Here is an 11,453-nt window from a genome sequence, read left to right on the forward strand (position 1 = left end):
CAGAAGGATCTCCTGGACCACCCCAGGGGTGGGGATGTCTGTCCCGTCGGCCTCCTCAGCCCGGCCTCCAGTAGTGGCGGCCCATGGGACCCGGTGCCCTTCCGCAGGGCCTGTCCGGGCCGGGATGTCCCGCCGGCCATTCAGTAGTCCTGCTGCTGCCTAGCCGCACCTCTCCCCCCAACCACGGGACCTCCACGGGACGTCTGATCACGCAACCGCATGTTATTTTGCCCCAGGGCAAACAGCCACGCGTCCCCCCGCATTTTCCAGCCCGTGTGACCGGGGCCTCTCAATTGTTGGCTTGGAGCTCAACATCAAAAAAACTATGATCATGGCATTTGACCTCATCACTCCTTGGCAAACAGAAGGGGAAGTCATGGAAGCAGTGACAGACTTCACGTTCCTGGGATCCAAGATCACTGCAGATGGTGACTGCAGCCATGAAATTAAAAAACGCCTGCTCCTTCGGAGGAAAGCGATGGCAAACCTACACAGCCTAATATAAAGTAGAGACATCACCCTGCCAACAAAAGTCCGTATGGTCAAAGCAATGTTATTCCCAGTAGTAATGTATGGTTGTGAGAGTTGGACCATAAGGAAGGCCGGGCACCGAAGAATAGATGCTGTTGAATTATGGTGCTGGAGGAGACTCTTGAGAGTTCCTTGGACTGCAAGGAGATCAAATCAGTCAATCGTAAAAGAAGTCAACCCTGACTGTTCCCTGGAAGGCCAGATACTGAAGCTGAAGCTCAAATACTTTGGCCACCAAATGAGAAGGCAGCACTCACTGGAGAAGACCCTGATACTGGGAAGGATTGAAGGTCAAAGAAGACGGGGATGGCAAAGGATGAGATGGTTAGACAGTTATCGATGCAATGAACATGAAATTGAGCAAACTCTGGAGGACAGTGGAAGACAGGAGGGCCTGTTGCGATGTGGTCCATGGGGTCGCAAAGAGTCAGACTCAACTGTGCAGCTGAACAACAACAACAACATATAATGAGTTAGATTGAAGGATTCTCTTCTACTTAGGGTTGCCAGCTCCAGGATGGGAAATACCTGGAGATTTATGAGTGTAGCGACTGAAGAGGGCAGGGTTTGGGGAGGGGAGGGACATCAATGAGATGTAATGCCATAAACAGTGGCCATTTTCTCCAGGTGAACTGATCTCTGTTACCTGGAGATCAGTTGTAATCGCAGGAGATATCCAACCACAGCCTGGAGGTTGGCAACACCACTACTACTGTGAGGAGTCTTGTTTGACAGCAGAAGCCTTCCTCCAGTAGAGTCTCCTCAGAATGTGGAAGGGTCAGGATTCAGTGTGTCTAGCCCACAGTGATTGGAGGGAACCTAGTTACTCACAGCCAGTGTGGTATAGTGGTTAAGAACTCTCAGCCCCACCTACCTCACAAGGTGCCTCAATGGGCGTCCCTCCTCCCTCCCTTCTCTTCCCTCCACGGAACTTTTAAAACTTTGATGAACTCGCCCGATTGAACTTTCTTAAAGGGGCCTCTGGGCTTTTCCCGGGCCTTGGCCGCAGCAGGGTTCTGATCCCAGGCTCCAGTTTGAGGGGACTTGGCAGGCCTGGAAAGGTCTGTCCTGGGCACGCAGCAGATGCGCGCTCTCCGGGGGAATCCAGCAGGACAGGTGAAGGAAAAAGTCCTGGATTTGATCGGTCAGACGAGCCCGATTAGATCACAGAACTACCAGGAAGCTCAGCAGGGTCGGCTCTGGTTTAGGACTTGGAGGCAGAGCCCAGGGCTGGTGCCAGGCTTTTTTGCACTGTGGTTTCAGTGCCTTTGCCCCAACACCGTGTTTCCCCAAAGAAGCGTCTGGCCAGGAGCAGCAGGGGGGAGCCAGCCCGGGGCGCCTCTCTGCTTCGCAGGCGGAGCTGGGCATGTCCTGTCGAACCTGGGCTCTGAGTCCCCTACCAGGCGGTGCGGGCTGCACTCCAGGCAGGCAGCAGGGCGAGGGGGAAGAGCCGGCACTGCCACCTGCTCCACCAATAGCCGGCCTCAGTGGAGCTCTGGCAGGAAGGAGCGCAGGCAACACCCCACTCCTGGGGGGAGTAGAGATGGAGGAGTGCCGTGACTAGCTTGTGTGTCCACCGACAGCAGCACCAATCCCATCCCCGATGGCACTCCAGGTAGCCCCACCCCCATCCCTGCCATCAGTTCTGCTTTCCACTTATGTCTGCGCTCTAGGTGGTCACCTAGGTTGGCCTAATGGTAGCACCGGCCCTGAGCATGGGAAAGTGAATTCTATGGATGTGAATGACCGACCTGCAGCACTATGATGCCGGCTTAGCGACCGCTGTGTGATTGATGCAAAGTGTCCTAAGCTCAAGAGGCTTATTTAGAGCTGATATACTGCTGTGGCAAACTATTTGTGTGACCACAGCCTATGACATTAGACTCCATTAAAGTCCCTCCCCTATCCAAATCCCACCCTCCTCAGGCTCCATCCCCCAAATCTCCAGGTATTTCCTAACTTGATGCTGGCAACTCTATGTGCTCCTGTTGGCTTCCAGGTTGTCTTCAAAAACAGCCCCACATAGAGTAGTGGCAAAACCATCCAAATTCCGACACCTTCCAACCACACATCTCTGGATGATCTCATTCAGCAGCCTCATGTAAATAATGAAGAGCACAGGTGGCAAAATAATACAACCTTGGAGTGCTCACGACTTTCCTTCTCCTGTGCAATCTCTCTGTGTTTGATCAGACCAAAAAAAAACCTGAAATCACCAAAGGGCTACTCCTCCAGTATACTTACTCCATATTCTAACCGTTAGATAAGAAGGGAGTGGTCAGCCGTTGCTAAGGCTGCATATAAATTTAGCAGAATCAACGGGATCACTCCTCCGCTGCCCAAATCTTCATCCTACACATTTTGAGTAACATCTTGTCTTAAAGAATATTCCTCTCATTCCAAAAGGAAAATATTATATGGGGTTTTTTTATCCATCAGCGCTCCACCCAAATTTTCAAGTGGAAATCCTCAGGAAAAAAATCCTCCCGATTTTTTCTGCTTTTTTCCTGAGCCTTCACATCTCTAGATAGTCTGGATGTAACAAAACGTTTGCCAGCATGGAAAAGGACCTCCACTCTGATTAACCCTCCTCTCCTCAGTGGCTCTGCTATGCTAAATACTTGGTTTGAGTCAACCAAAGCCACCACCACCCCAAGCGATGGGACACCCAGTGCCAAGGGGTGCTTGCCGACTGGATGTTGACACTTTGGGAACCCTTGGGAGCACCTGTGGCAAACCTTTTCCAGTTTCCCCAGACTTGTTGGATGGATGACCTGGTGATGGGTGCAGATGCCAGAACTGTAGTGGTAGGGTACGCTGCCTCCAACATAGTTCGGTTGATGGGTGGGGTGTCAGTGCCTCACATTTAGCATTAGAAAGTTCCCTGGTATAAAGGTATACTTAGAACCGTACAACATAACAAAAGGTAATGCAGCGATTTTTGTAAATGTTGCTGACCTTTCTGTGAAATCCCTTAACCTACTTCTGAATACAGTTGTTTTGTTATCTGGCCTTGTCCCCCATGTTTTTCATAGTAAGGTCCAATTATGAATATTGTGGTAGTCTTTTTAAAAAGAAGAAAAGATGCAGTCTTGCCCTCTAAACTGAATATTCTTATTTACACATTCATCTATAGTATGGAAATCGTATTTACAAAATCTTCATCCTACACATTTTGAGTAACATCTTGTCTTAAAGAATATTCCTCTCATTCCAAAAGGAAAATATTATATGGGGTTTTTTTATCCATCAGCGCTACACCCAAATTTCCAAGTGGAAATCCTCAGAAAAAAAATCCTCCTGATTTTTTCTGCTTTTTTCCTGAGCCTTCACATCTCTAGATAGTCTGGATGCAACAAAACATTTGCCAGCATGGAAAAGGACACACACCCCCTGAATCATGCCCACTCTAATTAACCCTCCTCTCCTCAGTGGCTCTGCTATGCTAAATACTTGGCTTTGAGTCAACCAAAGCCACCCCCCCCCCCAAGTGATGGGACACCCAGTGCCAAGGGGTGCTTGCCGACTGGATGTTGACACTTTGGGAAGTGTCAGCCCCCAACCCTTGGGAGCACCCAACCCTTGGGAGCACCCAACCCTTGGGAGCACCCTTTCCAGTTTTCCCAGACTTGTTGGACGGATGACCTGGTGATGGGTGCAGATGCCAGAACTGTAGTGGTAGGGTACGTTGCCTCCAACATAGCTCTGTTGATGGGTGGGGTATCAGTGCCTCACATTTAGCATTAGAAAGTTCCCTGTTATAAAGGTATACTTAGAACCGTACGACATAACAAAAGGTAATGCAGCGATTTTTGTAAATGTTGCTGACCTTTCTGTGAAATCCCTTAACCTACTTCTGAATACAGTTGTTTTGTTATCTGGCCTTGTCCCCCATGTTTTTCATAGTAAGGTCCAATTATGAATATTGTGGTAGTCTTTTTAAAAAGAAGAAAAGATGCAGTCTTGCCCTCTAAACTGAATATTCTTATTTACACATTCATCTATAGTATGGAAATCGTATTTACAAATGTTTTGCAAAATGGTATTTATGATGAAAGTAGGAAGCTTGGAGTCTGTGCTTCGTGGAAGAATACGCTCCCCCACCCCCTTCTGAGATAACGCAAAATAGTTAAGATGTTTGTAGAGAATTAAGGTTTCGAAACAAAGGGTTCAGGTTCCTGAGTTCAGGTTCCTCAAGTATTTTAAGTCAGATTACATTTAAAGGTTGCATTTAGTACTTGGCATTTATATAAGCAAGCTCAAGGTTGAATGCTGCATTTGTAAAATGAATGTAGAATGGATTGAGGGGTTTTTTTTAATAAAGAAAACACCCTGCAATTACTTCAGTGAATATCCATTCAGGTTAAGAATTTTCATCTTTGCTGTTGCCATAGTAATCTGTTCCCTTGTCACTACCGGATTAAAAATCCATTCTGTTGCCAATATTGAACATGTAACAGACAAAACATTTCCTTAAAATAGCTTTAGGTATCTTATTTGCAATGGGAAGCAGTATTTACTTCTAGAGAGGTATACATTAAAAAAACAACCCTGTTAGTGGTAGCTGTAATATAACAGCACATTTTTGCACATAGGTAGTCATTCTAAAGTAGTAGATTTAGTAAATGTCATTTATTCATTTTTTTCCTGTAAGATAACATACTCTGAGGAGGCAGATTTAAATACATGCTGCATAAAAAGACTGTAATGAAAAAACTTATCCCTTTAGCAGTGAAAGCCACAAACTGTTTTCTCACACCAAATTTTTGATCAGGGTGGATTGATTATGATCAAGGGGATTTTAAAGCAGCAATCAATCAGCGATAAACAGTGTTCCCTCTAAGCTGAGCAAATACATGCAGCTTAAAAAGACTGTAATGAAAAAATTTTGGTAAGTACTATCCATTATTCCTTTAGCAGTGAAAGTCACAAACTGTTTTCTCACACCAAATTTTGATCAGGGTGGATCGATTACGATCAAGGGGATTTTAAAGCAGCAATCAATCAGCGATAAACAGGCCAATTTAAATCACAGATTTAAATTTTTTTTAAATTTCATTCTTTTGATTATTGACAATGCATATGAACTGGTTGTTATTCCCATAAAAACATACCTATTTTTAAAAAGTAGTCTTCAGGGGGTACACATGTAAGTTTTAAAAATATTTAAAGGAATGTTTTTACTATTTTAGACAAAAAAAGACACACAATTCATTGCGTATTTTTAGAGAAACATAATGTTCATGATCCCAAATCATGGGATTTCGTATCCTCAGACCTAATGGGGTTTTGTCAGCAGATGGTGGAATCAGCTCTAGAAAGTGCAGATTGTTTCCAGGGCTCCTTTTTGTTTTACTTTGCCACTTTATATAACTGCTGTGTCCAGATCCTCCCCTCCTCACCAAATAGTTATCTTGCACAGAGGCCATTTTGTAGAAAAAGAGGTGCAGGCGCTCATTAGCATAACTTATTTGCATATGCCACACCCCCTGACATCACCAGAAGTGTGTCAGAAGGCAACACCCACCGCTCAGGCTCCACTGGACTGTTTTGGATTGCTAGCTATTGGGGGGGGGGAATGTGCAGATCTGCCCTCACACTGGAGGGAGAGCTTGTACCTGAATAAAACTTGGTCTTAAAGGTGCCACTGGGCTATTTTGGACCGGGGGAGCTCTGCAACTTACCTGGCTGCTTCTTGCTCTGACTGAGGGCTGCTGGGAGCAGGGGGTGGGGCTTGTTGCATGTGCCCGCCCCCTGGGCTCTTTACTGCCGGAGCTTTGCTCCTGTGCTCTCCTGCTGGAAATGACCCCTGAGCAAAAGCAAGGACCAGTCACAGTTTTACACCAGTGGTCTTCATAAGATGAAAGGTAAATAGCCATTTTTTTACTAGCAGGCAAAGTCATAAATATTTAAAAATAAAGTGCTGAGCCAGATGCAGAGATCAGGTAGTTACTGCACATAAGATAGCTCACCAAGAGGGATCTGTGAACAACCACTATGCTAACTTACAAGTTGCTGGCCCAAGTATCAAGCCATCACATAAGTACATGAAATGCTGGGTTGTCTGGTGACTGATGAAGATGTTTCTCCCAGTTTTTTTCATTGAAAGAAAAGCCTTCATAAGAAGTTCATAAATAATAGTTTTATCTCTATGTTTGCATTAAATTCAGATTTACTGTTAAGTCAGATTACTTTTTAAAAAGTCATTGCTTAGACTTAATTTTTTTTACAAATAACATTGATTAACTGCTGATATTTCTTGGCCCAGTCCAATGAATGCGGCTCCAGCACCACCTTGAGCCAAAGACCACAGCAGATGTTGTCTCTGACATAATTAAGAATTTCACTTCTGAAGCTCAGAAGCACAGATAATCATGCCTAATGAACTATTCAGTAAACTTGCATCTGATCCCAATTTTTAAAATTTTTACTCATATTTCTGTTGGTGTGAACAGCGCTATTACCTGTTGCTTTTCAAACAGTGCTATTAAAAATGAATGGTCAGGATAACAATAGATTGTAAGCAAGTACTTTGCTATTCTGTTAATTAAGATTCCACTTGGTTGCAGAGATATTGCATGTTCTCTTTCTGGGGAATATGGTAGTGTTCCTACATTGCCCAGTGCATCAATTGTGATTATTACTACTCTGTGGAGCAGGATTGGGCCAATGTTGCAGGCATCTATTGAATATCCATCTGTGGGAGATCCATTTGATTCTGTGGTTGCAGTGGAGGTTTAAATGTTTTCCATACTACAATGCAGGGATGATTTCATAGAAAAAGAGGGGCAGGAGCTCATTAGCATAACTTAGTTGCATAACTTATTTGCATATGCCATGCCCCCTGACATCACTGGAAGTGTGTCAGAAGGCAACACCCACCGCTCAGGTGCCATTGGACTATTTTGGATTCCTAGCTATTGGGGAGGGGGGGAATGTGTAGATCTGTCCTCACAGAGGAGGGAGAGCTTGTACCTGAATAAAACTTGGTCTTAAAGGTGCCACTGGACTGTTTTGGATTGCTAGCTATGGGGGGGGAACGCGCAGATCTGCCCTCACAGAGGAGGGAGAGCTTGTACCTGAAGGCGGGCCCGGGGGGGGGCTCTGCAACTTACCTGGCTGCTTCTTGCTCCTCGTGGCCCAACTGAGGGCTGCTGGGAGCAGGGGGCAGGGCTTGTTGCATGTGCCTGCCCCCTGGGCTCCTTACTGCCGGAGCTCCACTCCTGTGCGCTCCCGCAAGAAATGACCCCTGCTACAATGGCTCCACAGCATGCCAACATTTTCATGGCAGATCTAGAACAGCATTTTCTGAACTCCTACCCATTGGCACCTCTCCTTTACTTAAGATTCATTGATAACATTTTTATTGTCTGGACCATGGCAAAGAAGCCCTTGAGAGATTCCACCAGGCCTTCTACAACTTCCACCTCATCATCAATCTTAGTATGAATTATTCAACACAAGGGCCCCTGCCACAAGGGGGAAGAAGGGATGGCCAAAGTGCGGCTTTTAAAAAGCCGCACCTAAATAGGCACGCTGTGGCGGGATCATACAGATCCCCTGAGCTGCTGTGCATTTGCTCCCCGGCACGATCAGATGCCGGGGAGACGGGGAGAAAAGCACGGGAGTCTGCTGAACTTCGCATGTCGGAGCATGCACAGTTTGGCAAGGAGCCGGGGATGCGCCGGCGAAAGAACGTGCCGGCGATCCCACGGCCAGCGTTGCTGCAGCCGTTCGAAAAGAACCACCTCGGTAGGTGGTTCTTTTTTGGTGTGGATCATCGCTGGAAGGGCTGGATCGGGGATGGACACGGTACGCTTCCCAGATGTTGCGGTGGGATCGCTTTGCTCCACCCCCGTTCCGTCCCTCTCCCGGCCCTAATCCTCTCGTGTGGACAGGGCCAAGGAATAAACTTCCTGGACACCACAGTAAGGATACACAAGGGAAACACAAGTGCCACATTATACCGGAAACCGACAGATCGGCAAACATATCTACATGCCTCCAGCTACCACCGCTACCACATCAAACTATCTACTGTGTATATCCAAGCCCCTATGCTACAGTCGCATCTCAGACAGAGGCCCTTTCTGCCCTCTCCTTTTAATCCATGTTCACCATGGTGTCCTCCAAGCAATTCTGCACTAAAATCATGTTCAACCTTCTTTTGAATCCAGGGTTTCTCCCCCCATTCTGCATTACATTACCTCCCTTCGATAGTCAGCCTGGTTTCAGCCTGCTGTTGCCCTGGGTTGTTTGGATGCTGTTTTGCCATGGACTTAAATTGCCTAGACTTGAACACTGAGAAAATCGGGAGTGGTAAGCAAATGTGGAAAGGACCAGAGATTCTCACTTGAAGGATCTGCAACAGGCATTCTTGCAACTACAATATCCTCCTGATATGATAAGAAAGATGATTGGAAAGGCCAGAATGATACCCAGGGACAGCTTGCTACAAGACAAGCCCACGGAAAATGACAACAGAACACCACTGGTGGTCACCTACAGCTCACAACTCAAGCCCGTTCAATGCATTATTAACAACAAATGCTGGAGAGGGACATTTCCCTCACATAGGCACTGTGTGTGTGTGACCTTTTCTTGCTTACAGACAGCCTGCTAACCTAAAACAACTTCTCACCCTCAAGGACAAACTACTCAACAGTCACATGGACTCTGGTACCGAGGCCTGCAACAAACCAAGATGCAAACTTTGCTGTCATATAGATCCAGCAACACCATCAGTGGACCCAGCAACATCAGCCAGACCATCTCAGGTTCATACTCCTGCTCATCCTCTAATATGATTTATGCCATCACGTGTCAGCAAAGCCCTTCCACCCTCTACATTGGACAAATAAGCCAGTTCCTTCAACAAAGAATTAATGGATGTAAGTTTGACATTAGGAACCACAACATTCAAAAACCGGTGGGGAAACATTTTAACCTTCCAGGACATTCAGTTGCTGACCTAAAAGTAGCAGTTCTCTTACAAAGGAATTTCAAAGGGAGATTAGAAAGAGGGACTCCTGAATTGCAGCCAGTATTCCCTCTAAGCTGAATTAGTGTGAGCTAGTTCACAGTTTGTTAGCCTCCAGCTCACACATTTTTGTCTTAGCTCAGGAAGAATGGCTCCAGAGCAAACTAACTTATGCAGTAGCCAAATCATTTGCTCACAACTTTAATGCCAGCCCAGTAGCTCACAAAGTAGAATTTTTTGCTCACAAGACTCCACAGCTTAGAGGGAACATTGATTGCAACTGATAATGAAGCTCAAGATAATGCACCCACCTGGACTGAATCAAGACCTAGATTTCCTGTCTCATTACCAATGCTGATTTCTCTACACCTACTACCCCTCTGCATATCTCACCTAATTCAATCACACCTGCTATTGACAGTCACCTGCTATTGTCATTTGCCTCCTAAAGTCATTCAGCATCTGAAATCACTCCACTTTCGAATATATAGGACAGATGGACTCCCATTCTAACTGTATCTGAAGAACTCAGCAGTGACTCACGAAAGCTCATACCCTATCACAGATTTTGTTAGTCTTCAAAGTGCTACTGGACTCTTGCTGTTTTCTATACTACAATGGTGACTTTGGCCTACTTTCTATATCTCAGTACTGTCGTGAAAATTTTTAAAAATATATGCATACTTACCTGATCTCCATGGAAGAAGGGCGGAGTATAAATGAAATGTCAGTGTGATTTCTATTGTCTCACATTAGTATACATGTAATTTCTTACTCTACTGTATTTATTTTATTTATTCACGATATTTGTTTGCTACCTTTTCACATAATTCTGGGTACCCAAGGCAACAAAAATTACCACACACTACAAACATTTAAAACTTTGAAAATATAAAAATATATATAAATTATGAAAACAATTAAATAACCACATAAAAACACATAAATCGAGAAGAGGGCTAATAAAAGTTAGTGAGGGAATGCCAAACAGAACAAAAAAATGTATTCACCTCCTGGTGAAAGACAAGGATAGAGGAAGACACACAACACTCCCTGGGGAGGGAGTTCCAAAGCAAAACCACTGAGAAGGCCCTTTTCTGGGTTGCCACAGAGATGCCCGGGGAACCTGAAGCAGAACCTCCAAAGATGACCAGAGTGGTTGGGTAGGTTCATATGGGAGGAGGCAGTCCTTAATCTATGTTGGCCCTCAACCCATATAGGGCTTTAAGAGTCAGTAGCAGGATCTTGAATTATACCCAGAAGCAAATTGGGAGCCAGTGTAGATGGAACAAGACAGGCATGATATGGTCCCTACAAACCACTCCAATCAACATTCTGGCTGAAGAATTCTTTACCAACTGTTGCTTCTAAGCAGTCTTCAAGGGCAGCCCCACATAGACCACATTGAAGCAATCTAATCTAGATGTTACTAGTAGGAGTGTGCAGAAAATTCAGTTTTTTACCTAATCGGGTCTATTCAAACTGAAAAATATCTGTATTCCTGAATATTCCTGAATATCGGTATTGTATTGGTATTCAGGAAACCCGAATTTATTCGGCTTCATTATATCCTATGGGGACTGCCTCCGTGGAGTATAATGGAGAATTTCACTTGCCAAGTCATGCCGCCATGGCGCAAGTTTAAATGCCTTTATTTCACTGGCCGAGTCATGCTGCTGCCATGACATGACTCAGTGGGTGCGTTGAGACGGGGGATTTATAACGGAATAGGTGATGGTTCCAACCGGTGTACTTACCGGCGTTCACACAGCGAACATCTGCCTCCCGTCCCTAACCGTTGTAAACAGCTTTACACCGTTGTACTCTGCCACTAGGTCCCCAAGTGGTGGTATCCTGAGTACAACGGTTGTAATCGCTGTACCCCTCCGTCTGAACGCTCTCCAACGTTGTACAGGCACTTCCGTTTGGAAGCCTGAGGCTT

The 11,453-nt window shown here is 45.5% G+C and overlaps 1 protein-coding gene across 1 annotated transcript in view; it reads left to right on the top strand.

Moving 5' to 3' along the window:
* Positions 1-11,453, top strand: part of PHF21B (PHD finger protein 21B) — a 242,321-nt gene that overhangs the window by 164,184 nt on the left and 66,684 nt on the right. The gene's annotated exons all lie outside the window — the stretch shown is intronic.

Source organism: Gekko japonicus, unplaced genomic scaffold (genome assembly GCF_001447785.1).
Source record: "Gekko japonicus isolate JY-2015 unplaced genomic scaffold, Gekko_japonicus_V1.1 scaffold1577, whole genome shotgun sequence".
NCBI lineage: Eukaryota > Metazoa > Chordata > Lepidosauria > Squamata > Gekkonidae > Gekko > Gekko japonicus.